Genomic DNA, 25972 nt, shown 5'->3' on the forward strand with positions numbered 1-25972 from the left:
TTCTCAAGCTTGAATAGAGAACACAGATCTAAAATGCTATTAGGTAACCAAGCTGCTATTTAGCTACAATGTTCAATTAAAAGAAAAAGATAACACATTCCCTTCCAAACCCATTTCTGTTTACAAACGCAAAATAAAGCTTCGCTGGTCTGCCTCCTATATGCAAATATATAGGCACACAGCAATTATACGTTTGGAATTAACAGTGCTGTGATCTGATTTATGGAAATGTTCAGAGGATTCCTCTTGAGCACTAATGAACAGTGGTGGAGGGGGGAAGGCTCTATAATGGGTGTGCACCTGGAGCATGAAAACTGGTACAGTAAGTTATGTACCTGTAGGGTGATGCTGTGCCTGTGGCTTGGCACTGCAGTGCGCTGACAGTCTAGCAAAGCTCTTAAATCTGGACAACACCTGCACCTCATTTGCTTTGCAGAAGCTCCATGACCTGACTGCTGATGGTTGAGCCCTCCCTTTCATCCTTAGGATTATGACAAGTTATTAATTGCCACCATTAGCTGCAGCAGCCTGCTTGAGATCTCTGCTGCTCTCTGGAGGTGAGAAACTATGTGCATGTGAATGCAGAGAGAAAAGATGTGAAGCATTGGGGCAAACAGAGCAACGATCTGCCCAAAAGGGATTCTGAGATTGTGAATAATTTATTAGAAAACATTTTTCTTTGTCCTTCCCACAGACCCACAAATCCTCCCTAAGCACTCTTTACCAGCCTTGCAGATAATGTACTTACACATCTCAGAGCTTGCTAAATAGACTGAACAGGCCACAGAGTTCACTCCTAACGCTGCTTCTTCAGCACCTTACACAGATGAAACACTCTCATCCCTTCCTGGAAGTCCTTCCTATGGATTTTTTGGTAATTAGGTAGAAAAGTGAATCTAAAAATGGCAGTTCAATGCTTAGAAAACATTTTTTCCCCCCTCTTTTGTTTGTAACTCTGTAGTGAATTTGTTGGTTCCCAGCTACAGCAGACTGAATTGCAGCATGGATTCACACCTCATTTCACCTTCTGCATGCACTTGAAGATGCTCAAGCTGTCTCATTACCATTTTCAGACACCAAAACTCATATCTCACCACCTAATAAAAAAGGTTGTGGGTGCATTTCAGACATTTCTAGGGAAAAGTAAGTTCCTAACAAGGTAAAGAGAAGAGAGCCAACTGCAGTAACTTCATGGACAGCCACTAAAACACTATGGGTAAATTTGGGTATAAGACCACAATTTTCAGAGGGGACAGGAATGGAAGCTGATAAGAATGAAATATGAACTGATGTCAGCAAAAATAGCTTGGAGCATGCTTGACCATGCCCCTGGATCTTGGTCTGTGGATCAGCCAGATGAGGGGTCCTCTGGAGAATGTTAGAGATCAGCTGCAGCCTGTGTAGCCAGGCCTCCCCTCCAGAGACATCCAGAGGAGAGAGCAAGGGAGAAAAGAAGGGACTGGCATATGTCTCAGTCTCATCCAGGTCAGGAGTTAGGATGCAGCCAGTGGTTGTTCCCAAACTAGAAGCTCAAAGACTTCAGGAATACAGATGGTCCAGTGGTGTAAAGTATAGAGAGAACCTGAACTGTCAGAGGAGCCAAGGGCCCTGTATTTTAGCAATCCTTCCACAATATTTACAAGACATCCAATACCATCATGTTCAATATCTAATAGAATAAAAACAGTCCATATTTTAACAGAACAGGTGTTAAATAAGATTTATCAGTTTTGCTGTTTGTCCAAACTTTTCAGTTCTCCTCTGCCTGGTCATCTTAAACGAGGTGTTTCACTGCTTGCATTTACGTGTGGAAATAAATCACATACAGAACTTACGCACCTCCAGTATCACTTCTCATGTGGCTGGGTAAGAAAGGATGCAGAATGCTTTTATAGGCTATACCTAGATAGAATGTACTTATAGTTGGAATTAGAAATAAGAACTACCACTGACTCCATCAGAACCCTCTTCAAGAGACCAAACATTGCATAGTTAGCATGGAATCTCATAATGGTGCACAGTGTTCTTCTATTTGTTACTAGGTAAGTTTCTAGTAATCCTAATCTCAGTTTTGGTTATATATATTTATACATCAGTATTTCAAAAGCACACAAGACTTCACACCTCCACACAGCTTTTGTACTTCCAGATGAAAGCAAAATCCATGTGGAAATACAACTTACACAGATTATAAATTATTACTAATAATACTACTAAAATATATGCTAAGCCTGAGTTTACAGAAAAGCCTACTTGGGACTTCAGGTCAAAGTAACATGATTTTGTGAGTCATTTGGGTCAGTTCCCCTAACTTCTTCTGTGAGACACTCATGCAAATAAAGAACATACATTATAACCTAGATGTCACAGAGACAAACTTAGCTGGAACATCAGTCCCCTCCATGTGGTTACCTTCATGCTTTGTGGTCTGCTTTGATGAGTATGAGAAACTCTTCATTTTGAGCCCCACAATGGGAAAGTGCTGTCAAGGCAGAGGTTCAGGACAGAACCCAAGAAACCTGGAGAGGGGTTGAGTTCAACTCCTGGAGCAAAGAGCTCTGACCACTCTGTTGTAATGCTCAACTTTTGAAAGGAGTGAAATTCCTCTTCATTCAAAGAACACATGTAGGCTTCTATTAGGGGATGATTTGGGGCTCTGAATCTTAGGTGGAAAGCAGCTCCTTCTTTAAGCATAGACCCTGGCAGATGCTGTTATTGGTTTGCTCAATTCCTGAAGTCCCTCACTTTTGATCTCTCTCTCACAGCACCAAAACCCTGAACATAAAGCTCTAGTTTGGCCCTGCACCTTTGCCCAGACACACAAACCACAGCAGTTTCTGTGTCTCACTTGGAGCCACCAGTCCTCTGCTCCACTAGGCCTAACCTCCTTCCTCCCCATGTCCTCGTCCTCCTAAGCCTTAAAGCATGCATCATCACACCATGCACTTGTCTTTTGCAGCATGCAGAAATGGTAACACTACAATTTCTTCATCATTTTCACATTAAAAATTGCTATAAAAATGTGTGAGTTAATTCAAACATAACTTATAAATGAGTTACAAGAGTATATGGAAATGGAGAAGTTGTTTTCTCAGTGTATTACAAATCTACTTTTAATGGGCTTTTTATTATATAGCAAGTTTAAAGTCCACCTCTAAAATTACTGTAAATTATTTGAATGCTTCATTTGCCTAAGAAAGAGAGTTGAGATTCCTGAGTTCCTGAGAACACTTGGGCTGTGCCTCGCTGTTCAGGTGTCTCAGGAAGAGAATGGTGCTGGAGAGAACATGACAGGAGCGTGGGGAGTTTTGTATTGACCAAGACTATACTCCAGTTCTAACTGCACCACACAAACCCTTCTTGCTAAGGGTGTTTTATATCACAGAGCACAATACCTTGAGAAGTTTATAATCTCTTCAAACATAATGTTGAGGTTCAGGTTAACGATATAAAAGTGCTGGTAAATTTTGGGGATCTCTCTCAGACAGCTTAAGAATCCCAGACTGGTTTGGGTTTGGAAGGGACCTTAAAGCTCATGCAGCTCCAATCCCCTGCGAGGGGCAGGGACACCTTCCACTAGAGCAGGTTGCTCCAAGCAAGAAAAGGGAAAAGCCAGACAAAGATCCCACAGAGAGAGGTAAGTTTAGGAACCCTAACAAACTCCTTTTTGGCAAGCTAGGAATCCAAAGCTCGCACCTAACCCACAAAATGTTTTTCAATACCATTTTGAGAACCAAACCTGTCTCAGAGGGAGGTGGCACCTTAGAGCTGACAAAGTGGGAGGCAAAGGGTTAAGCTGCAGAGCAAGCTGTGTACACACTCAAGGTATGTTTGTTTCTGTAGCAATGAATAGAGTCACTGTGAGGAACAGAGTGTTATTTTAACACCTATTCTCGCCTTGGCTCTGTGGCCAGTTCGCATGTAACTGAGTGTTTCCATGGAGGAGCGAATCCATCTGTGTTTTCTCACCTGCAGGTGTTGGGGTTTTAATTAAAAGCTCTAACTAATATGTTGCTATTTTGTGAAGGGATGTGAATTATAGCAAAGGCAAATTATGAATGATAATGAGAGAGTAACTCACTTGCAATCATTTACTGTATGTTTTTTCCCCCCTTGTAACAAAAGAGAATATATTTTAATCAAGAATGAACACTAATGTACTCTCATGCTCTCTTTGTATGTGCAAGACAGGTATAATTCCTTTTGCACAGGGGACTGCACCAATTTAATAAGCACAACCACTTCAAGAGCTTGACTCTTAGTTAAACCTTCGGATGCATTAAGGAAACCAGACTTCCTACAAAGAGCTTAAACAACTCACACATGGAGCAAATTCATCTGCCATCTGCAATGATTTGTGTATATACAGACACACAGCTGAGTTCCACAACCCGCACTGCACCATCCCAGCTCTCAGCCTCTGGGCGGTTTGAATCCTTTCTGTTGAGTAACATAAGAAAGTAGGATTGAGCATAATGACCTCTCTTCAATGGAGACCGGAAGCATTTCTGTATGTCTTGTATTTGGAATCTCATTTTCAGAGCAGAATACAACTAATTATCATGGCTTACCAGAATGTTCCTTCATTTTCCTCCATGTATTTGATATGGTGGGTACAGAAGGATCCTTTTGGAAAACTGTTCTACAGGCAGTCATCCCAAACCTCCCTAAATTACCATTAAGACATCTCTTTATTATAATGCCTGCCCTGGATTCTTGCTCCTCCAGCCCTCCTCATCTTACAAGGGTGAAGAGCCAAGAGAGCCAAGCAAACAGTGCCGGGCTGCCCCCAGCGCTCCCTGAGAGAGCCAGGGGAAAGGATAGTGAATAAAACTGACCCCAGGAGGCTATCAGAGCCTGGGTCAATATCAGAGAACTCTGAGGCATTAAAGAGCCATAATATATGGTGCACACTACAACGCAATCCCAGAAAGACATAAGTCTCTCACTCCCTATCAAAATACACAATACAGATGTGTCTCATGCCTATAAAAATTACAGAGAAAAACTCAAGGTGTTCAAATAATAAAGGAAAAGAGGAAGGTGATGAAATGATGGAAAAGGGAGAAGAGATGGAGAGGCGACAACAGGGCCTTGTAAGTGGGAAATGGTCATTAGGTAAAAAGCGATAACTGGGCACTGAGGTGACAAGGAGAGAATGCGGCGGGAGAAAGGAATAAGAAAGGCAAAAACAACAGGGAAGAATGACAGAGGAAAGAGAGATGAGGAAGCCTGATGCCCAAAAAGCAGTTGTTAATTACACTTGGGTGGATTTGCTGTAGACAGTAACATAACCTATTCTATTCTATTAATCATCAGTATCTGGGTGCCTCCACTGGCACATGAAGTATGTGTTATTTGTCCTTTGGTCATTTCTCTGGGGAAAGATGTGTGTTCAGTGGGTATGGACAGATTCCTTTTCTTCTTTCTTAATATACATGTTGTTGTGGCGTCAGTTTAGAGATGGCAAGGTCAAAGAAATATTCCTTCCCTTGCACAAACGTGTCTTTGAGGCATCAGGGGAGCAAGAGAAGAATCGAACTGAGCTTGCAAAAGGTAAGAAACCTTTAAATGTGGCTTTTCCTTCACCAGTTCATTGGGTGGGTTTTGTTCAGGCCTTTGGGATCACCTCACCTAAGAAAAATAAGAGTGAAACCTCCACCACTGGCCTTTTTCCCTTCCTCTCCCTGCTGCTTTCACTTCACCCTGAATAGGCACACACTAGAGCTCCCACTTGAGCAGATCCCCCACCTCCGGTACCTGCAAAGCTGATGCTGAAGCTGCAGCACATGTGAGGATCTCACAGAGTCCCACTGCCCATGAATGTGGCTGGATGCAATTCCACACAGGAAAGGAAGATGGGACCTTTTTCCTCAAGGAACCCACTACATAGATGAATTTAACCTGATTAACCTCTTGGCTCTTTAACCACATCCTGCAGTTGTGCTCAGCAAAGGTCCCCCAAGACTGTCTTAGTGGACTGAGATTCTGTGTGTGTGTATAGCACAACCCTCTTCACATTCATAAATATCTCCTTGCCACTGCTCTGACTCCTCATCCTTTTATCAATCATAAGTCACATCCAGACACAACTGATAAAACATTGGCACTTGTATGTCTCGAGGCTCTGACACAGCAAGAGTTCAAAGCACCATAAATTACCTTATGAGCACTGCAACCTGGAAGCAGCTGGGGACACCGTGAGCACAGGGGCCACTCAGCATCGGGTACCAGTGTATGACAGGCACCATCAGCAGTGGTTTTCCTGTTCTTAAGGAAGGTATATCACTGATCATTATAAACGGACAGTGATTGTAAGGCTAAATTCCCATCAAGGGGTTGATGAGTCACTAAAACCCCTCAAGCTTTGTTCTCACAGTTTATTGCCTCATCATCATCACCACCACCCCTTCATGAAATTATTGTCTTTTAATTAGGTCTAGCCCTTCCATTGCTATCTGTATCATTGCAGAGAAAGAAAGAGGGAAACAGCACGAATCAAGCATCCGATTGCCCCTTCTGAAGGAAGTAATAAGATAACAGCATAGTGTCATTTAAAATGATGGCCTTTATATTACAGCAAACTGATTTTTTTTCCCCCTAAATTAAGGAAAAGAAAGTTGGGGCTGTTCAGCCTGGAGAACAGAAGCTGCGTGGAGACCTCAGAGCAGCTTCCAGTGCCTGAAGGGGGCTACAAGGATGCTGGAGAGGGACTCTTCATCAGGGACTAGTGATAGGACAAGGGGTGATGGGTTTAAACCGGAACAGCGGAAGTTCAGGTTAGATGTAAGGAAAAAGTTGTTCGCTGTGAGGGTGCTGAGGCGCTGGAACAGGTTGCCCGGAGAAGTGGTAAATGCTCCATCCCTGGCAGTGTTCAAGGCCAGGTTGGACAGAGCCTTGGGTGACATGGTCTAGCGTGAGGCGTCTCTGCCCACGGCAGGGGGTTGGAACTGTGTGATCTTACAGTCCCTTCCAACCCAAACCATTCTGTGATTTTATGTCTCAGGGTTCCCTTTCCAGGGGTGAAAAGGACTTTAAAAGCTACTGCTGAAGCTTCATTCCCCTCCCACCAGGAAAGCTTCCAGCAGCTCCTACCACTTCTCAACCTCTCCCAGCAGCTCAGCAGAGGTGCTTGTGGGCACCAGTGCTGTGAGGCTCAGCCAGCAGCATGCCCTGTGTGGGACCATTTCACCTGATGTATTGTAACGCTCTCTACTCCCAGCTTCTGTGCCTCCAATGGAAGATGTTGATTGGAATATGTTAAATAATGGCAAGCATCCCAACTGGAGTCATCTCCTGTATTTAAAACATGGGTTTACATGCTTCATAAATTTCAGTATTTGTAATTATACGATATATATATGAAGAGAGTGAGTGAAAGAGAGCATATATATTATGTGAGGAAACAGCATTATCGATCCTGTATTGTACAGTGCACAAGAAAATTAGTTAACCATACAGCTCATTGGTTTAAAGATGGCAGTAAAGTTTAAAGGCATTCTGTTGTGAAGTTAAATATAACAGCCATGACACAAATAGAACAATTGCTTTCCCCGGATTTCCCTGGCAGCCAAGGAATCCATGGGCTGGATCCTGCCCCGGCATGTTGCTGCAGACCCAAAATAACCCCACAGGAACACACGCGGTTACTCCAGATTTACACCGTAGTAGCTGGAGCAGGAATTTGGATGCAGAGGTTTAAATGAGGCTTATGTAATAAAAGGGGAATTTATAATGGTTCCCTGTGGAGCTGGAAGGCAAGGTGAATGCTCCATCTGCTTCTTCCAGAAACAAAGTTAACAGAAACGGACTTCAGCTCCCAACCTGAAGTTATTTTATCTGGAAGAGTTTGGGGTCTTTAAATGAAAACAAATCAGAGCAAGCAAAACTATTTACTAAAGGAGATACTCCAAGGAGTTTAGTCCTACTCTACCAGAAGCTTCTTCATTTTCATTCAGTGCCAGTTGTGTTCCAGCTTTTAGACCACTTTGATACATGTCCTTTACAACGGCCTGTAGGGGCAGGACAAGGGGGAATAGGTTTTAGGCTGAAAGAGGGGAGACTGAGATGAGCTCTTAGGCAGAAGCTCTTCCTGTGAGGGTGCTGAGGCGCTGGCACAGGGTGCCCAGAGAAGCTGTGGCTGCCCCATCCCTGGCAGTGTTCAAGGCCAGGTTGGACACAGGGGCTTGGAGCAACCTGCTCTAGTGGAAGGTGTCCCTGCCCGTGGCAGGGGTTGGAACTGGATGAGCTTTAAGGTCCCTTCTAGGATTCTACCTGGGCCAGAGGCTGGCTGCTGTGGCAGGAGGGCTGGCACACCACAAGCCTCAAGTCTAGTGTGGATGTCAGAGCATGGCAAGAATGGGAATGTCACAGGAAGCAGTGAGACTCCCAAGCAAGAATCCACATGTCCCAGGTCTCATTGCTGCTTCTGCCAGGCCTTTGCTTTGTGACTTTCAATGCAGCACTCACTGTCCCTTTTGAGAGGTGCAAGATGGATGGGGTCTACAGAGATGATACAAGGTCTAATTATTCCATGTTGGGAAAGATTTTCTCTTTCCTTAAGAGAAATTCCTACAGAAATACAAACCAGTAGCATACTACTCACACTGGCCAGCCCTCTGGAGCCATCAGTAGTGCTACACCAACCACTAGCTGCGTGCAGCCAGGAAGGGGAGTGGAGCAGTGGAAGTCAACAGAACATAGAAGGAATTGCAGAAATAGCGGGTAGGAAGATGGAAAAAATAATAAATTCTGCCTTTAATTTCTCTCCCCCCCGTTTCATACAAATGTGATCTAATTTCATCTCAAAGAAATCTCTCTCCTGAATGCTTCGAAAAGGTTAAAATGCAATTTTCTGAAACTAAGTTATTAGATAGAGGAATATTAACCTTTGAGCCCCATAGACTTTTACTCTTTTTTATCTCCTTTTCATTTTTGTTTGTGGGTCTATTCATTTTTGGGTGCTCTCGGCCCTGTTGCTAGGTAACAGCACTTGGCGTGCAGGCATGTTCCTCTCTCCAGCCTGCCTGGCCCAGGCTACCGGCTTCCCCAGCGCTTGCTGCCGGCGCTGCAGCCCCTTACAGAAAGCATTTATCACAGCCTCACACAGTAATGGCCACTCAGTGGAGGGGAAATTGAGCTGACCTGAAGGCCAAAGCTGTTAGGGAGACTGGTGGGAAGGGTAAAAGGGTCACGGTACCCTTTTCCCACCCACTTAGTGGGCAGTAAGCAATAGAACAGCAGTGCCACTGTTTTCACTAACATATCCTGAGGCTTTGCACCTGAAATAAATGTTTGTTTGACATTAACAATAAACCAAAAATAAAAATCTGGTTTCCTCACAGAAGCTGGTTATGCTGTTTAAACTTTAGCAAGGTAGGGGGAGAGTGGGGAGAGGGGTTTAAGATGTGATTTGTTGTGTGCTTTGGACAATATAATTATTTCCTTTTGATAGCAATAACTCTTGTACGTTCCCATCTCCTTTGATTTACAGGAGGCAGGGATTGCAAAAGCAAAACAGTAAGTCTTTTGTTTCCTTTGGGTCAAAAGCATCACCTCCTATGGGTATCTGAGGAAAACGAGTTCTGTTGACAAATCAGATACATAAAGAAGTAACATCACCCCCAAAACTGCCTAAACACAAGCACTGATCTGGACTTCTGAGTGGTTATGCTATAGAAGCCTTTTCTAACACAAATACGGGTGGTTCTTTCAGGGTGATGGGGAAGCATTTACAAATGGAGAAACAAACTATTTTCCAATCAAAAACAGAGAAAGGGGGGAAATAGAGGAAAAAACCCATCTCTGTTTTCCCTTAATAACCTAAAACTCCAATTTCTTCTGGAGATAATGTGTTCACAAGAGCTGCAGGACTGAAATCCTGAAGGAAACAGAGATCCTGGTTCTCTGAGCACATTTTAGAAAGCCAGATGTATTTCTCTTGCTACATTACTTACTTACAGGGACCTCAGGCTGTACATCAACTCCTCACACAGGTAAGGTGCTTTCAGGCAAGAAACTCTTCACCATTAGACCCTTATTGAGAACCTTTAACTGGTGTCAGCAAATAACAGGGTTTGGTGTCTATGAATTAGTAAAACACCATTGCTTATATTGCCTTTTTTTCCCCTCACACAGACACAGGGCAGCCAAAACCACAATAAGATTCCTGCTGCTGTATCCAGTGTTCTCAAACAACAATATTTAAGCAACAAAAAGAGGCAGAGTCAATCTCAGTTTTAGTGATTCCCAGGAAAGTCATCAAATAAAAATGTGAACTTTAAAATTGATCAGGATTAATTTCACTGACACTGTATCATAACATATATCTCTTTGGAGACTCATTTGTTGGGCTGCAGATGCAAAGAAAGTAAGGCAAGAAATAAATCAGAATACAATCAGGCAATTAGACTTTTGCCATTGATAGAATACTAAAAATGTCCGATTTATCAAAGCATTAACAAACAGAAGTAAACACAAGATGGAGATTTTCCTGAAAAAGACCTGCTTAGGAAAAATAAACCAAGAACCAAGACCATATTTATCAATAAATTTCATTTCCCAATATTGTGCCTTTCAATGGGGAATGCTATTTCACCTGCTAATTTCGAGAGCGCAGCAATAGAAGATGATTTATCACCTGAATACCAATACAGTAAAAATCCTATTCTCCTCTCTATGAAATTATCTTGCTCAGAAGAGAACATTCTCTCTTATACACTATTATATGCATATTAAGGATAAAATATCCAAGATTTACATGCACACATATATACATGCACATATAGCAATCTAATTTCACAAATGTTATATTGAATTTGGGTGGGATTATGAAAGATTCCTTTAAAACTCAATGATTTGGAGCTCCTCAGGATTTACTAGAGATCTAGATAGTGGTAATACTCCTCATAATATTACTAAAGGCATGAAACACTTCCATATTTCACAGTTGTTCTGTTATAATAATACAATGAAAACGGTCAGATTGCAAGTTTTACTCCCTATTGCTGGCTACAGTGAGGTAGAATCTAAATGATGTGATGTACTGCTGCCTCATGGATCATATTTAAGCTGCTTACTGTACTTGAACACCTGCAAAGATGGCAAAAGTGCAGTTCACATAGTGGCATCTTAACCATCTGAACAGAGTTAAGTCTTCATCTGGAGAGAAGATGGGATGCTGGGTTACCTAATGAACTTAGAAATACCTGATGTCAGGGGGAACGATTTCACCTGTGAAACGGAGAGAACGGAATAATCCTCACACAGGGTCCCTACAAGGGAATTTTCCTGTCATTTCATCCTATGTATCGAAATACCACCAGGACAGCTATAGGGAATTTCTAAGCTTTCCCCCAAATGTTCCTCCCTCAGAACACACACAAAGCTTTTCAGGAAAAGGAGCAGAACTAAAGGAAATTCATTGGTTTAGAAAAGCAAAGGGTGGGAACTCAAGACAGAGGTATTTAAAATAATAAGTGATATTCCTATAAATGTCTGAGCTATTGTTGGTCAAAAGTCTGGATTTTAATCTAAATCTTTCATAAAATATAGGAAATAAGACAACAGAAATCAAGCCCAGTAACACATTTAACAGGTAAGTGTGTAGTACAGTCCTGGTATAACACAGAGGAGGTATAATCCCCCATCAACTCCACAAGTTGAATTTTCCAAGCAATCTTCTAAACTGGATATACATTGTTTCTAATCACTTACTTGTTCTGAAAACAAATAGAATGCTAGTACCTTGATCTAACACATGCATGACTAAAAACTTGTCACTGAAGTTAGAGAAGGTTCATAAGCAGCAAAGAATTTGGCATTATGTATGTTAAATATGAGGTGATAATGAAGGCACAGCACAATTGTTCAACTGCTTTTGCATGCTGGTATTTTTTAATCATAATCAGATTAAATCATAAACCAGACCAGGGGTCTTGAAACACCCTGGACTAGTCGTTTAACTGCGAATCTGGAATAAAACGGTATAATTTATTGAAGCCAGTCTCAAGCCAACCCCAAAAAGCTGTTTTAAAAACAAAGCAGGATCGTAGAGACTTCAAAATAGAGCTGTAGTCCTTTCCCCTTTTCCCCGTTATCCATTCCTGGAACTATAACATATTGTCTCTTGTCAGGGACCAACATGAAAAGGAAGTTACATGGCTGTCTAAAGTTATGTCTTCACTGCAAAACAGTCTTTCACCGCAGCTTTGCATTGATGGCTCTCTTGGTGTTACACTATAAGCAAAGAGAAGGCCCAGGAGTTTTCTCTTGGTGTAACTTGTACAGGTCAACCTCAAATTGTGGGAGAGAAAGAACTACAGCTAACTACACCAGGATGATAACAACATCCCAATGGCTCCTATAGTTCTCTCTTATGCTATTGTGCAGAGAAAAAATGCTTTAAAATTCTAAGCTTTCACTGAAAAAGAAAAAACTTAAGGCAATGCAGGAAAGGTTAAAGGAAGTAATGGAATGAGGCCTACCTGAGTGTGAAGAGAGCCTGATGCAAGAACTGTTTCAGGAGGATTGTCTCTTATTTACTTCAGTAAGTTAACAACACCAAAACCTGTTAGTTAAACACAGATGTTGCTAATGATTTGTTGTTATCACTTTATAGAAAGAGCAAAGAGAGAAACCTGTTCTTTCCCTATTTGCTGGGTCAGGATGCAGTACAGGTCTGAGTTCTCACTGTTATTTCCTGCGGCAGAAATTCAGGCCTTCCCATCTTCCGTCAGGTCTTCCCATCAGACTTTCCAGGTTTATTTGCACCTGGATTTACTTCCTGCCTGTCATTTCTATCACAGAGCTTTAACCACAACCAGCAAAACCCCACCAGGAGCTTCATCACATTGGGCTTACTTGTGCTAAATATCACCTGGGAGGAGGTCAAGGTGGGGAAGAGAGGATTTGCTCGATGCTACTCCAACACCAAAACCATTTGGAGAAGGGAAGAAGCAGCAGCTTCTATTCCATTAACATGCCAGGCAGCAGCCACTTTGCCGTATCAATCACTTTTTCAAAGCAAGAGGTTTGCAGCCCAGCTTCCAGCAGGAGCTTGGGAAAGTTCAGCATTCATTCTCTGCCACGTGTTGGAGTCCCCACACTGCTCTCCCCTGGCACATTAGTTAATGCTAGAAAAATACAGCTGTCAATTCTCACGTAACAGCTGAGATTTGGGAGTTCTTAATGCAATCCAAGCTGCGTTAACACGAGGCATGTTAAAACTGTCGCTTCAAATATGTGTTGCTAAAACAGTCAGTTGTAAGCTTCACTTGTTGGATAGGCTGTTTACAGACTCACATACCACAAGCCCGAGTTAATGTGAATAAAAACTGAAACTAAAGTATGAGTGATATCCTTTTGATGTGGCTTATGTGTGCGCTTTCCTTTTATAGCAGATGGATATTTTTCTTGCAGGAGATTAAGCTATAAATTGGAGAATGTTTTCCTTGACGTTTGCCACTACGGGCCCGATGGAAATAAACGTGAAAAATGAGTGTGAATGGTTTGGTTTGGTTAAATTAAATGACATGTCTTGATGCTCCTTGAAGTTTGGGGATGCTGAGTAATGCTGGGCTATGCCCCGCATTCTCTTCATAGGTTCTATGTTGGCTAAATGAATTACAAGACAAGCCTTTGGAATTAAGTGTATTTTAAGTTCAGAGGCATCTGTTTAGAGTGTTCTAATACCTCCAGCCCCTTTGGAAATATACTTGTTAGTATGAGTGGTATAATGTTCATTTCCGCTGGCATGGTTGTAGTAGGACTTCTTTAGTTTCAGACACACTTCATTTGACCTACCAAGGGCATAAACTCTGAAGATATTCTTACCAGTTTTGTTTTCCTAGCAGCTAGAAGTGAAAAGATTCATTTAAATACACCCTAAGTATTAAAAGACTGCTGCTCCTGCTGTTATTCCCTCTAAATACCAAGAGGATTGTTATTTTTAAAGCAATAAAAAATGCAAGAGAAAAAAGGGCCTTGAAGATTACAGGAACCTGTAAGAACAATGTATCTGTCTTGCCTGTAATTGGTGCAAAAATCAAATGTGTGAATAAAGTATTAAATATCAAATTCATTAAGTGGAATGGGAGCAATAATCAGTGGGAATAAACTGGAAATAAAACTGAGGCTTCAGGAGGCTTGAATTCAAAGCAGGAGGAGATTTCACTCTTTAAAGTGATAGAACTTTGGGGTTGGTTTATCATTATATTTTGAAGGTGCTGAATTTCACATAAATGCTCAACTGAAAGAAGAAATTCCTCAAACGTCTGCTTTTATGGAAAGGATTGAAGCCTGGCAGATCTATGACCCACAGATTCCTAATACTCTCCAGGATGAGGTTCCACCAGGCATTGCCCACAAGGGAAACTGAAGTTTTCGCAGGGTAGCACAAGTCCCCCACATCTACAGCAGCATTCCTACAGCACTGAATGGCAACCCAACACAGATATCAGCACACATCGGGCCACACTCATTCACTTGCTAACAGAAAGCAGAGCTGAATAGCTCCCCCTGAGGCATTTCTGTGCACAAAACACACCCAACTTTGTCACTCCAAGTGGTGCAGCTGCTCTGCAGTGCCAGAACGGTGCGAAAAGCAGTATAAAAGAAGAGGAAAATGCTATTTCATTATGGCTGCTGCTATTATTGTTGCTGCTTCCAGTCCATGTTGGTGGTGGCCACAAGATGTACTTGGCAGACAAAAGGAGTTTGTAAGGAAGGAACACAATGAGGAAACCCCTTATTGTGAAGGGAAAGAACTGATGTAGAGGAAGGAAAGCTTATGTCCAAGTGGAAGGAGCTCTTCCCTACAGATCTACTCTGTAGGACTACTGGAGCCATCAGCTAGTGCAGAAGGCCAGACATCTGTTGGGAAGGAAGGATCATGCTCTGCACTTAATATTGAATTTATTAACTAACACTAGGTCCCCAGTCTAAATGTGAGCCCACTCCCAATGGGTGAAGCCCTGGAATGAGAGGAATCAGCTCTCTGTGCAGCCAAAATCAGGGAAGAGCCTCTTGACAGAGCAGCTTGATACAAATATGAGGGAGTCACCAATGGGGCCTTCTCCAAGAAGCACCTGGACATTAGGAAGATACTTATTTCTCCTGAGCATACCTAGCTGGGCACAGGAGGTATTTCCTTACATAGGATCAGTCTTTCCTTTATTGCACAATGGTCAGCTACAGGAATATCTTACAACTCTCAAGAAGGTGGAATCACCTTCTTTCAGGACATGCACTGGAAAGTGTTACTGTCATTTACTTGTGTCTGCAGGCATTTGAAACCCCTCATTATGCTGCAGTTACTCTGCTGTGTAAACTGGACACAGTTTAAAATGTCATCAGCTGAAAGTGAAATGCCAAAGTACACAGGATTTAAAAGGCCCTCAGCCATAAAGGGCTGTGGCCAAAGCAGACATATCTTAGCTGACATGTCAGCTAGCGAGGATACTTGTCACTGAAAGCATCTCTCCAGTGCAGCCCCCGGGGTGCTCCGAGTGGCAGGAGCCTGCAGAGCTTTCCCTCATTTCCACGCTTCCCATTGTTTGGTTGTTGGAAGTGGAACACTAATTTAGGATTAATTTCCTGACATTCACTTGGTTCCCCAAACTGAACTCTTCTATTTCCTTCCTTTCCCCATCTAAGTTATTGATATGTATTTACAGCCTTACCTTCACCTTACTAAGGATTGGGTTTTGTCTGGGAATTACACTGTGATGATAGTCAGAGCATGGTTAGGTGGGTCTGTACTGAGAGTACATTGCAAATCCATATGTACTGTAAATCTCTTTCTATGGGCTGTATTAATATCCTGCATATACCCTCTCAACCCATAATCTCCTGGCATTATTCATTTCTAAAGCCCTGCTCATCCAGGTCTGGCATTAGCTTTTTCCCCAAAAACTTAGCAGATAGGGAGTAAACTAAACTAATGTGGGAAAGCTCTGTTCATTGGAATCTAGGGACAAAATAAATTGTGTTGGCACATTTTATTGTGTTTCTGAACAACGCAATAAGGCTCCAACCTTAGCTGAGAAGAGCTGGAATTTTGGAACTCACTGAGAAAAGTTTTCTCTTGGAAGATGGATTAAATTGATCATTTTTTCCTAGACGGAGTGCACTTCAGGCTCATTTTGCTTTGTAATTAAGAAGAAAGCCAGAAACATCATTTACACATTAAGAATTTAATAGATATATTTTTCTAGCTTTATGCATTAGCGCAGGACAGCCCATTAATGAAATAAGTCTTCCTTCAGGGTCAATTTAGATGGGCTGTAATCTTCTGCAAATATATTGCAAATGAGGATCATTTAATGATCTTAAAACTAACTGCCAGAAAAGGATTGTTATAACTCTCCAGACAACAAAAAAAGGGCTTTGGCATGGCTTGTGGTACCTCTGTAATTAGCAAATGGTTCATTTCAACCCACCACATCACAAATATGATCTTCTGTGGAGGTCAGTTGCAGATTCCCTGACCTGGGAGGTTAAATCTGAGAAAGGAAAAGCCTGTGTTTGTCAGTCAATACAATGACAGCTCCAGCCCTCTTCTCTAATCTGGATGCTTCAGTTTAAATCCCACTTCTGCACGACCACATCCTGACATGCAAGGAAAGCCTAAACAAAAAGGGTTAGTAACAGCAACAGCAAATGGGTGAGGAGAATGAGTATTTTACTCAGGCTAGAATTCGTAAGTCTGACTGGTCATCGGACAGCCATATTTCTTCTAGGCAGTCACATGAAAGCAATTTTCCATCTCCTACTTTGTGTTCTGTCTGTATCAATGTCTTGCACTGTCCCTACACTATCTTAATGCAATTGTATTTCGTGCTCCAAAATGTGGTAGACAGATTCTTGGGAATTTGGGAAGTATATGTGTGTGAAAGTGGCATTAAAGGATTGTGCATGTTTTGTAACTCACACAACGGTCCCTCAACTGCTCTACAAGCCTTTCCTGATACGGTAGTATCACCCCTGGTATTCAATCCTGCAGCCCTTGGTAGTGTAATAGCAACCTGAGCACCTTGCTAAAGGGTTTGGGCACAGGAATGAAGGGTTTATGTTTCAAAACTGATCTCATGGAGTTTGTATAATGAACCATCACAACTGCTATTGACTCACTGGGCTGAATCAAACTGACAGTGACCAGCAGGCCGAAGGAAGTGATCCTGCCTCTCTACTGTGCTCTTGTGAGACCCCACTTGGAGCACTGTGTGCAGTTCTGGTGTCCTCAGCATAAGGACATGGAGCTGTTGGAGCGAGTCCAGAGAAGGCCACGAGGATGATCAGGGGCTGGAGCACCTCCTGTATGGAGACAGGCTGAGAGAGTTGGGGCTGTTCAGCCTGGAGAACAGAAGCTGCGTGGGGACCTCAGAGCAGCTTCCAGTGTCTGAAGGGGGCCTACAGGGATGCTGGAGAGGGACTTTTCATCAGGAACTGTAGCAATAGGACAAGAGGTGATGGGTTCAAACTTAAACACGGGAGATTTAGGTTAGATGTAAGGAAGAAGATCTTTACTGTGAGGGTGGTGAGGCACTGGAACAGGTTGCCCAAAGAAGTGATAAATGTGCCATCCCTGGCAGTGTCCAAGGCCAGGTTGGACGGAGTCTTGGGTGACATGGTCTAGTGGAAGGTGTCCCTGCCCATGGCAGAGGGGTTGGAACTGGACAATCTTAAGGTCCTTCCCAACCCTAACTATTCTATGATTATGATTCTATGAAATACACCATGCACTTCACTCACAAATACAGCCTGTGGGCACACTGCTGGCACTACCAGTGAGCACTGTTATCAGCCAACGCTGAGAACTGCTTTCTCCTTTTCTTGGTAAGAGGATCCTGACACAGACTTACACTCTACTCATCAGAAACCCCCCCAGCCTGACTCTAGCAACACCTGGCAGCAAAGTGTGAATGATAAAATGCAAAACCTCCCCTGGATTGGGACCAGACCATGATTTTTTGCATCTTTACAATTTCCACACAACAGTCTTCGTTCCACCTCATCTTTCTTCCAGGCATAGAGGCATGGATTAGCTGGAGTGTTTCAGTAGCCCAAGCAAGGAGAAATTCATACACCTCTCCCAGACTGACTTACAGTTCTTCTGACAGTATTTCTAAGGTGTCTTGCTCAAATAAATGGGCAATTTGTGAGCTCCGTTTGGAAAAGTTGGTCTCTGTAGAACATTTCTGATTTCTTGTACCACTAAAAACCTTGGAACAAATTTTGTATTAGTACAAGAAACGCATTCTCAGTTCTGCGAAAGGTTTCCAATCTCTCTTCTTCTTATGAGTAAAAATAAGTCATTTTCATATTTTCTTTGCCTTCCTTCTTTCCTTTCTTTCAAAATCAGTTTTAAGCATTACTTTTAGTTGATACACATTTACTTGTTTTCTGTTTCACACACTAAGAGTAGAATTTTTGGTAAATGGAAGGGGAGTAATTGTTGTTTTGGGAAAATTCCTTGATTGGGAATTTTACTGACGGTTTCAACAGAGGCCCATTCAGGTGAAGACCAAATATTAATGGGAATTTTAACCTAATCTTACTTAAATCTCTTTCGGTGCTTTGAATGGAAATATCCAGAGTTCAGGAATGTGCAGTAGTGACTTTGAGTGGAAGTTAAGTGTTTCTGTGTCACCAGTAAGAGACCCAACGTCTTTGGTTTGCTTTAAGAGTGACTTTTGATTGACTTAAGATTTTGTTTCAAAGAGAAGAATGAAGTAAACTGTGTTCCCCAAATTCTGACAGGGTTTTGTTAGCCTCTTTTATTGTCTGAGAAGATGCTGTATTAGCCTGTAGCAACGTATTTCTGAGCACAGCACTTCTGCAAGACCTGGCCAATATGAAACAGATTTGGCTATCAGTTTCAAAGAGAGCTCTCTATTGACTAGTTGCATAAAGACTCAAGGAAGGAAGAGTCTGTGGGAATAATTACTTGGAGAAGTCATTCCTTATTAATCTTTGTTATGTGCATACTGTTAAAAATGCAAGATTACATGCAAATGGAATGGCAACCACTCTAGAGAAAACTATTTGCCAGCATGACTGTTTTAATTCACTGGCTCGAGCTCTAAGAAAGAGGAGAGCTTTAAAAAGGGCTCTAGACATAGCCTGTATTGTTGTGCTCAATTGAACTCCGTGAGGAAGCAAAGCTCCGAGGCTAACTGGAGGCATTCTGTGCTTCCCTCTGTTTTATTGCACAACCTCAGACACAATGTGTAAAAAAGGTCAAGACATCATGTAGGCTTTTGCATTAAGCAGCAGAACACTAATTAGTTTTACTGACAATGAGGTTTTGTGCTTGTGTTCTAATATTTTGATGTTTAGTTTTGCTTGAAAACGAAGTCTAACACGATACAAAGCCGCTTCTATTCTCTGTTGTCTTTCCCTCAGCATTATTTGAAAGCTCATCATGTGTTCTCCAGCTTGAGTGCTAAGTGTTCTGTGGCTTCGGTTTTAATTCAATGCTCCTACTTCAAAGAGAATAAACAAGTAAAATCTAGGAGGCATCTTATTCAGCTCTGAAGTGGCATTTGTAGAAAGCACCAGGTAGTAACTGTTTCCCCTAGCTCTGCCTCTGAAATTTGTCCTCCTGATAGGCAGCTGCAGCATTGTCTCTGGGTGTTTCACTCACTTTTGCTCTAATTTGCCAAGGATATTTGCTCTTGTTGTAATGATGTGAGACCCCATCTAAACAAGAAGAAAATTTGTTAATAAGCTTTTGCGATCAAATGAGCTTTTAGGAGGGCTTTTTGGCTCTGGATAATGCTACTATTGCATTCATTCAGACTCTAGCTTACTGCCTATATATATATATATCCTATATCTATGTTGGAAACAAAGTCCAGCCTTGGTGAGCTCTAAATCATAGAATCATAGAATAGTTAGGGTTGGAAAGGACCTTAACATCATCTAGTTCTAACCCCCTGCCATGGGCAGGGACACCTCACACTAGACCATGTTGCCCAAGGCTCTGTCCAATTTCGTCTTGAACACTGCCAGGGATGGAGCATTTACCACTTCTCTGGGCACCCTGTGCCAGCGCCTGAGCACCCTCACAGGGAACAACTTCTGCCTTAGATCTAACCTGAACTTGCCCTGTTTCAGTTTGAACCCATCACCCCTTATCCTACTGCTACAGTCCCTGAAGAACAGTCCCTCTCCAGCATCCTTGTAGCCCCCTTCAGATATTGGAAGGCTGCTCTGAGGTCTCCATGCAGCTCCTCTTCTCCATCTGTAGAACAGTCACACATCTGATTAAGATACACAGCCAGTTGATTGTTTTTTTGTGTAAGAAGTTAAAAATATGTGTAAATGTCTGCAAGATTAAGGTCTGTTTACATTGTGGTTCCCCAACTGACGTGAATGCACAGTGCCAACCCCAGTGAAAGGGGTCTTACTCCATCAGAGCCACTAATGAGCTAGAAGTATCATGGAATAATAATAGTAATAATATATCAGCATTAAATTATAATCCCATGATTAAAACATATCCATCCCACATATTCTCAGAAGAGATGAGCTGCCTCTGACTGTGCCATGAATCAGTCAAGTGCTTGCAGACAACTTTTGCCCAAATGCAAATCTGGTTTATTTAGTCCGGTGCAATACTGTGCTCATGTGGTTGCAGGGCTCTTGACTGGCTTGGAGAGCTGCAGACTGAATGCTTGCCTGCCCAGAATGTGCTGTGGAGAAATACCCTCCATTTTTGGCACAGAAGTGCTATTTCATTCAAAACAATGATACTGTTAAAAGTACAACAGTTAGGAATGAGAGCGTTGCAGGGGCATACTCAAAAGCTCAATTCAAGAGCCACATGACGAGCTCTGAGGCAGCTGTAATGGCAGCAGTTCAAAGGTCTAAAGAGCTCGAAGAAGAAGGAAGCCAAAAGCTACTGTGGAGAAGAATTTGTCATAACTTAGGATCCTGAAGCACCCAAGCAAATAAAGCTAGTAAAAAAATACATACACTTTCCTCACCTTCTAGGAGAAATGGGGAATAATGAAGTCATACATAATAAAACAAGAGGGTAAATCTAAACATTTTCTTCTGCTTTAATCACAAACCCACTGCAGTGGAGCACTTACACTGATGCTCCCCACTACTGCTCTCCCTTCCCTGCACCACTGCCAGCAATAAAGGACCGGGTGCCAAAAGCTGTCAGTGAGGGGCTCCATTTCAAAGAGAAGTTCTGCTCTGCACTGAGCAAGAACTGCAGAAACAAGGCTTTTCCTTTGGTAGTTTGGAAGAAAATGGCCTAAGAAGCAAAGCTCTAATCAAATCCATCTTTCCCCAGATTTGGCAGCTTTGAGTTCTGGTTTCAGGGAATCCCAACATGCAGTTTTCAACAAAGACCCAGGAGAGGACTACTGGAACAGTGGGAAGTTGCATCCTCAGCTGGGGCCAGGCTGTGGGTGATGCCCAGCCCATGTGCCCAGGACCCTCACAGTGTGCATCCTCTGCATTAACGGGGGGGCTGAGTCCTCCCATCCTCTTATCAGGTCAGACTGGTACATCTGGGGATCCTGTGATGGCCACAAATTGCTGTGTAAGAGCATAAGGAGGGACACTGAAGTGCATGGCACATATCCAGGAGAACTATGGAAATGCTACCACACTGCCTCACAGGACAGTAACAGATTTGTAGGTATTTGAAGCTAACGGGAAGCAAAAGCTCCTCAAGCTTCCCCTGAAAGTCCAGGTTTGGGCTTAGGTGGAGCACAGTGTATGACCCAGTCCACACTGGGCAACTGTAATGAACTGTGAAGTAAATGGTTCAATGTACTATGAAGTAAATGGTTCAAGCTGAAAGTTCTCCATTGAACAGAAGAGCTGGTTTTTCCCAGCTTTACAAGCGTCCATAAGAAACAAGGGTAGTATAAAGGTCTTTCACCTCCTGATACAGCAGTCTGGGATATTACATACACGAGAATAAAAGGACAGGCTTTGTGCTGGAGGGCTTGTAACACAACAGTAGTTTCTATGCTTAGTACTAACTCTGTCTTGATTACAACAGAGTCCTAACCAAATCCATAACATTTAGGGGCAAAGTGCTCTGATACCTGTATTTCTATTGAGTAGTCCCCTCCTATGTGAGTAGGTTTGAACTTTCGATGCTCAGATAGCAATCCACTATGTGGCATTAGGACATGAGTAAGAATTTTGCCTGAAAGCCTTGCTGGAAATGGCATCTGCCCTCTCCATCCCTGACAGGAGAAAGCATGTTTAACTCTTTGCTCTTTTTGCTCACCTGCATATTCAGCTTGGTTAATCTCACACCGAAATCAGAACTAGGCTGTTATTTGTTGGGGTTGCTTTGGTATTGCTTACTTGTTTTTATCTGCTGTGTGCATTGGAAGCAATACAGCAAATCATTTTGGAAGGACTTGGTTATTAGCGCCTCACGATACACAGTGTGTCTTGTTACACAACTCAATATTTTTAATTACTTACCTTTACTAGTCAGACAAAATTCAGAGTCAAGTTTCAAGTAATCCCTTTTATTGGACTAATGCAGCACTATTGACAGTCGTGCTTTAGGGATATACAAAACTCCCCTGCAGGTCAGGAAGGGGTTGACTCTAAGAATGGATTCCTATACCTAGAAAGCTGGTTTGTCAATAGCGTACAGTTAGTCCAATAAAAGGGATTACTCAAACATTGGCTCTACACTTAGTCTATAAAGAAAATATCTGAGCTTTTAGTCAACATATTTATGACTTGAAGTATGCCCATTTTGTGATGAATCACTCCAAACACGAGGGTTGCTCTAAATAAACTGTAGCTACATCCTTACCATGAAAAAAAATAGCCATAACAGTGAGTCCACAGCTTTCCTTGCTATGTGTTTGAGTGGCCCTGTGATGTTCAGAGTAGTCGCATTGACTTGCACCAGCTGTGAGTCTATCCATAGACTTCAGTGTTAGTGTTTATGTGCCATTCTTTAGAAAGAACTTTTTATAGCCCCATAATAAGATATTCAATCTACAAAAAGCAAAGAAATGCCTTGTCATGGAAGAGCTGTATCCACTTGAACCAAATCTGGATTTGGCCTGGTTATGATGGTTAGTACTTACAAAGGGCAGCACGCTCTCCTTCACCCTGTATTTGATTTGCACTCTGGCAGCAGTGGTAGCACCCAGAGGATGTGGGAGGTTATGGTAGAAGACCCTGACACAAAGAGTTTGTAGCCTGTGGCTCTGCCACCACAACCTGCTCCCTGCAGCTGGGTCTCCCCACTCATCCACTGCCCTGGTGATTCACATCAGTGCAGAAAGCTTCTAGCACTGAGCAACTTGCAGGAGGTACCACAGATTCTCAAAGTGTACCCATACTTTGTTCCTGTTGTCTGTTAGTTTAAAAATATAAAGAAGCAAGGATCAGTTTAAAGCAAAAGCACCCAAAACATGGCAGTGACTGGAAGTCACACTAGCAGAGACCAAACCGGAAGACAAGAGGCCATCACCCACTTAAACTACAAGAGCGTCTTTCATTTCTTATACTCCCCAACTGGAAGCTTCACAGCCAAAACGAATTTGGTAATAGAGTTACAAGTTCCTGAAAATAGAGCTTTTATAAGGTAATATAAACCCTAACACAACCTTAATTATAGTGAGACAATCTCTGTGCTATAAATAATGACATCTTTGACCAATATGATGCATAGTAACATGAAAAGTGATGTAACATAAGCAATGTCACTGCTAAAAGTTAAAGGGGAACACATTTTTCTCCAACAGAATACCCACTATCAAGTCAGACAGCACATATCTGATCTAGATTTATGGCAGTGAATAATAGTGTCATGAATGCTAAAGTGCCTGTGGCTTTCAAATAGTTTGGCAAATGTGTACATCAAAATCAGTTTGAAAAGGCAGCACAACCCTTCCTCTGAGATAATTGTAACTAGAATAACATCACATATGCTTTTAACAAGGTGGTTTTAAGAAAGTGCCTTCATCTTTCGTGCTGTTAGTAAACACGGTGGAGAATGACATTGAAATGACTGACTGAAATACCTGGAAGAGGCAAGATCTATGCATCAGTGAAAACAGGAAAATCTTTAATGAGATGGAGATTATTCCATACCCAGAGACAATACCAAGGTTGTTCCTTCACAACTTAGCAAATATTTTGGCACCTGGTTAAAAATGCAGCTTTTCTTCGCAACCTCAGATTTAAGTGTTGGATCTGACCCACTTGAGAAATGCAGAAACAACAGGTTGTCGTATTCAAGGATGTATTTTATCTTCAGCACATAGTTACGACCAAGCAAAATACCTACATTATTCCCAAGTCCCTGAACTCAATGGGATACGTGCATGTGCTTAAGCAGCTACTTCAGTTATGGCCTGAACCACGAATTCTGGATCAAGTTTGGATCATTCAAATGAAATAAACTCCTGTTCGAGTTAACAGGAATTTTCCTGGCTGAAAATAGAGTAAGATCCTCAGGATTTGGTCATCAGCCCAATACACAGGTCACTGCTTTTCATTCCTGGGGAAACCACTTCTGTGACATCTTTACTCCTTAGGACACTAAAAACTGGGAAGCAAACGTAGGATCCCAGTGAAAGACAGCCTGCCCTGTGCCAGAAAAAGCCATCAATTGGTACTCAAAGCAGCTGACAGCTGCCAGAAAAGGAAACCCTTTCCAATAGAAGCAATAGCATACCTCATAAACCAGGCTGTGAAATACAGAGGAACTGCACAGAGAAATGAAGGGACTGACTTAACACCTGACACAGCCTCAGTTGTCTCAGCCAGCCTCAGCTGCACATGGTCAGGGCAGAGACATCCCTCAAGACCACTGAAGAAGGTAAAGGTTCTAGTGGGCTGAAATGGCCTTTGCCAAGTGCCACCCAACTCTTTTTGTCTCCCTCATTCTTTTAGGGCTGTTGTCTGCATGATAGAAACAACCATATTAATTGTTACTGGCCTTACAACATGGACATGGTCCTCGCCTTAGATACTTTAGATTATGGTGGAAGAAGCAAACCCTGAATGATTGCAGAAGGAAATTTAACTCCTGCACTAACATGGCTTAGTCCTGAGGAGGAGCCCATCGAGCCAGATTCCTTGTAGTTCTGCTGTGCTGTCTCTGTATTTTAGTACTTCAGTGCTATCCCAGCCAGGATATTGGGGAAGTGCTGAACCATGCAAAGGCTGAGAGAACATTGCTAAAAGCTAATTTTGTTTCAGAGGGATATATCCAGATAATGAATCCTAGAATCACAGAATCCCAGACTGGTTCGGGTTGGAAGGGAGCTTAAAGCTCATCCAGTTCCAACCCCCTGCCACGAGCAGGGACACCTTGCACTAGAGCAGGTTGCTCCAAGCCCCTGTGTCCAACCTGGCCTTGAACACTGCCAGGGATGGGGCAGCCACAGCTTCTCTGGGCACCCTGTGCCAGCACCTCAGCACCCTCACAGGGGAGAGTTTCTGCCTAAGAGCTCATCTCAGTCTCCCCTCTGGCAGGTTAAAGCCATTCCCCTTGTCCTGGCCCTACATGCCTTTATAAAAAGTCCCTCTCCACATTTCCTCTAGGCCCCCCTTAGGTACTGAAGGAATATGCCAAGATGCATTTTCTTTTTAGTGGCTTTGGGTCTGACCCTTCATCAGCACACCCCAAGAACATCAATGAAGCAAAGAGAATTGTACCAGCAGAAAACCAATGCTCTTCTGAAGCATGATCAACTACAGATTGCTGTAAACATGGACTGATTCAAACCCTACATCAATTTCTACTTTGTATTAACATTTCTAACGTGATTAAACAAAGCCCAAAGAACACAATGGCCCTGGTAAGAAAAATGATTTCTTGCACATACATTTGAAATGAAATGCAATGAGACTTTGTGATTCAGACCTTAGTAGGCACAAAATTTAGAATAACTCTGTTTATCTGTGCAAACTTTCCTTAGCCTGTTGCAACTCCAAATGTTTTAACTGTTACACATGG

This window comes from Strigops habroptila, chromosome 8 (assembly GCF_004027225.2).
Source record: "Strigops habroptila isolate Jane chromosome 8, bStrHab1.2.pri, whole genome shotgun sequence".
Lineage (NCBI taxonomy): Eukaryota > Metazoa > Chordata > Aves > Psittaciformes > Psittacidae > Strigops > Strigops habroptila.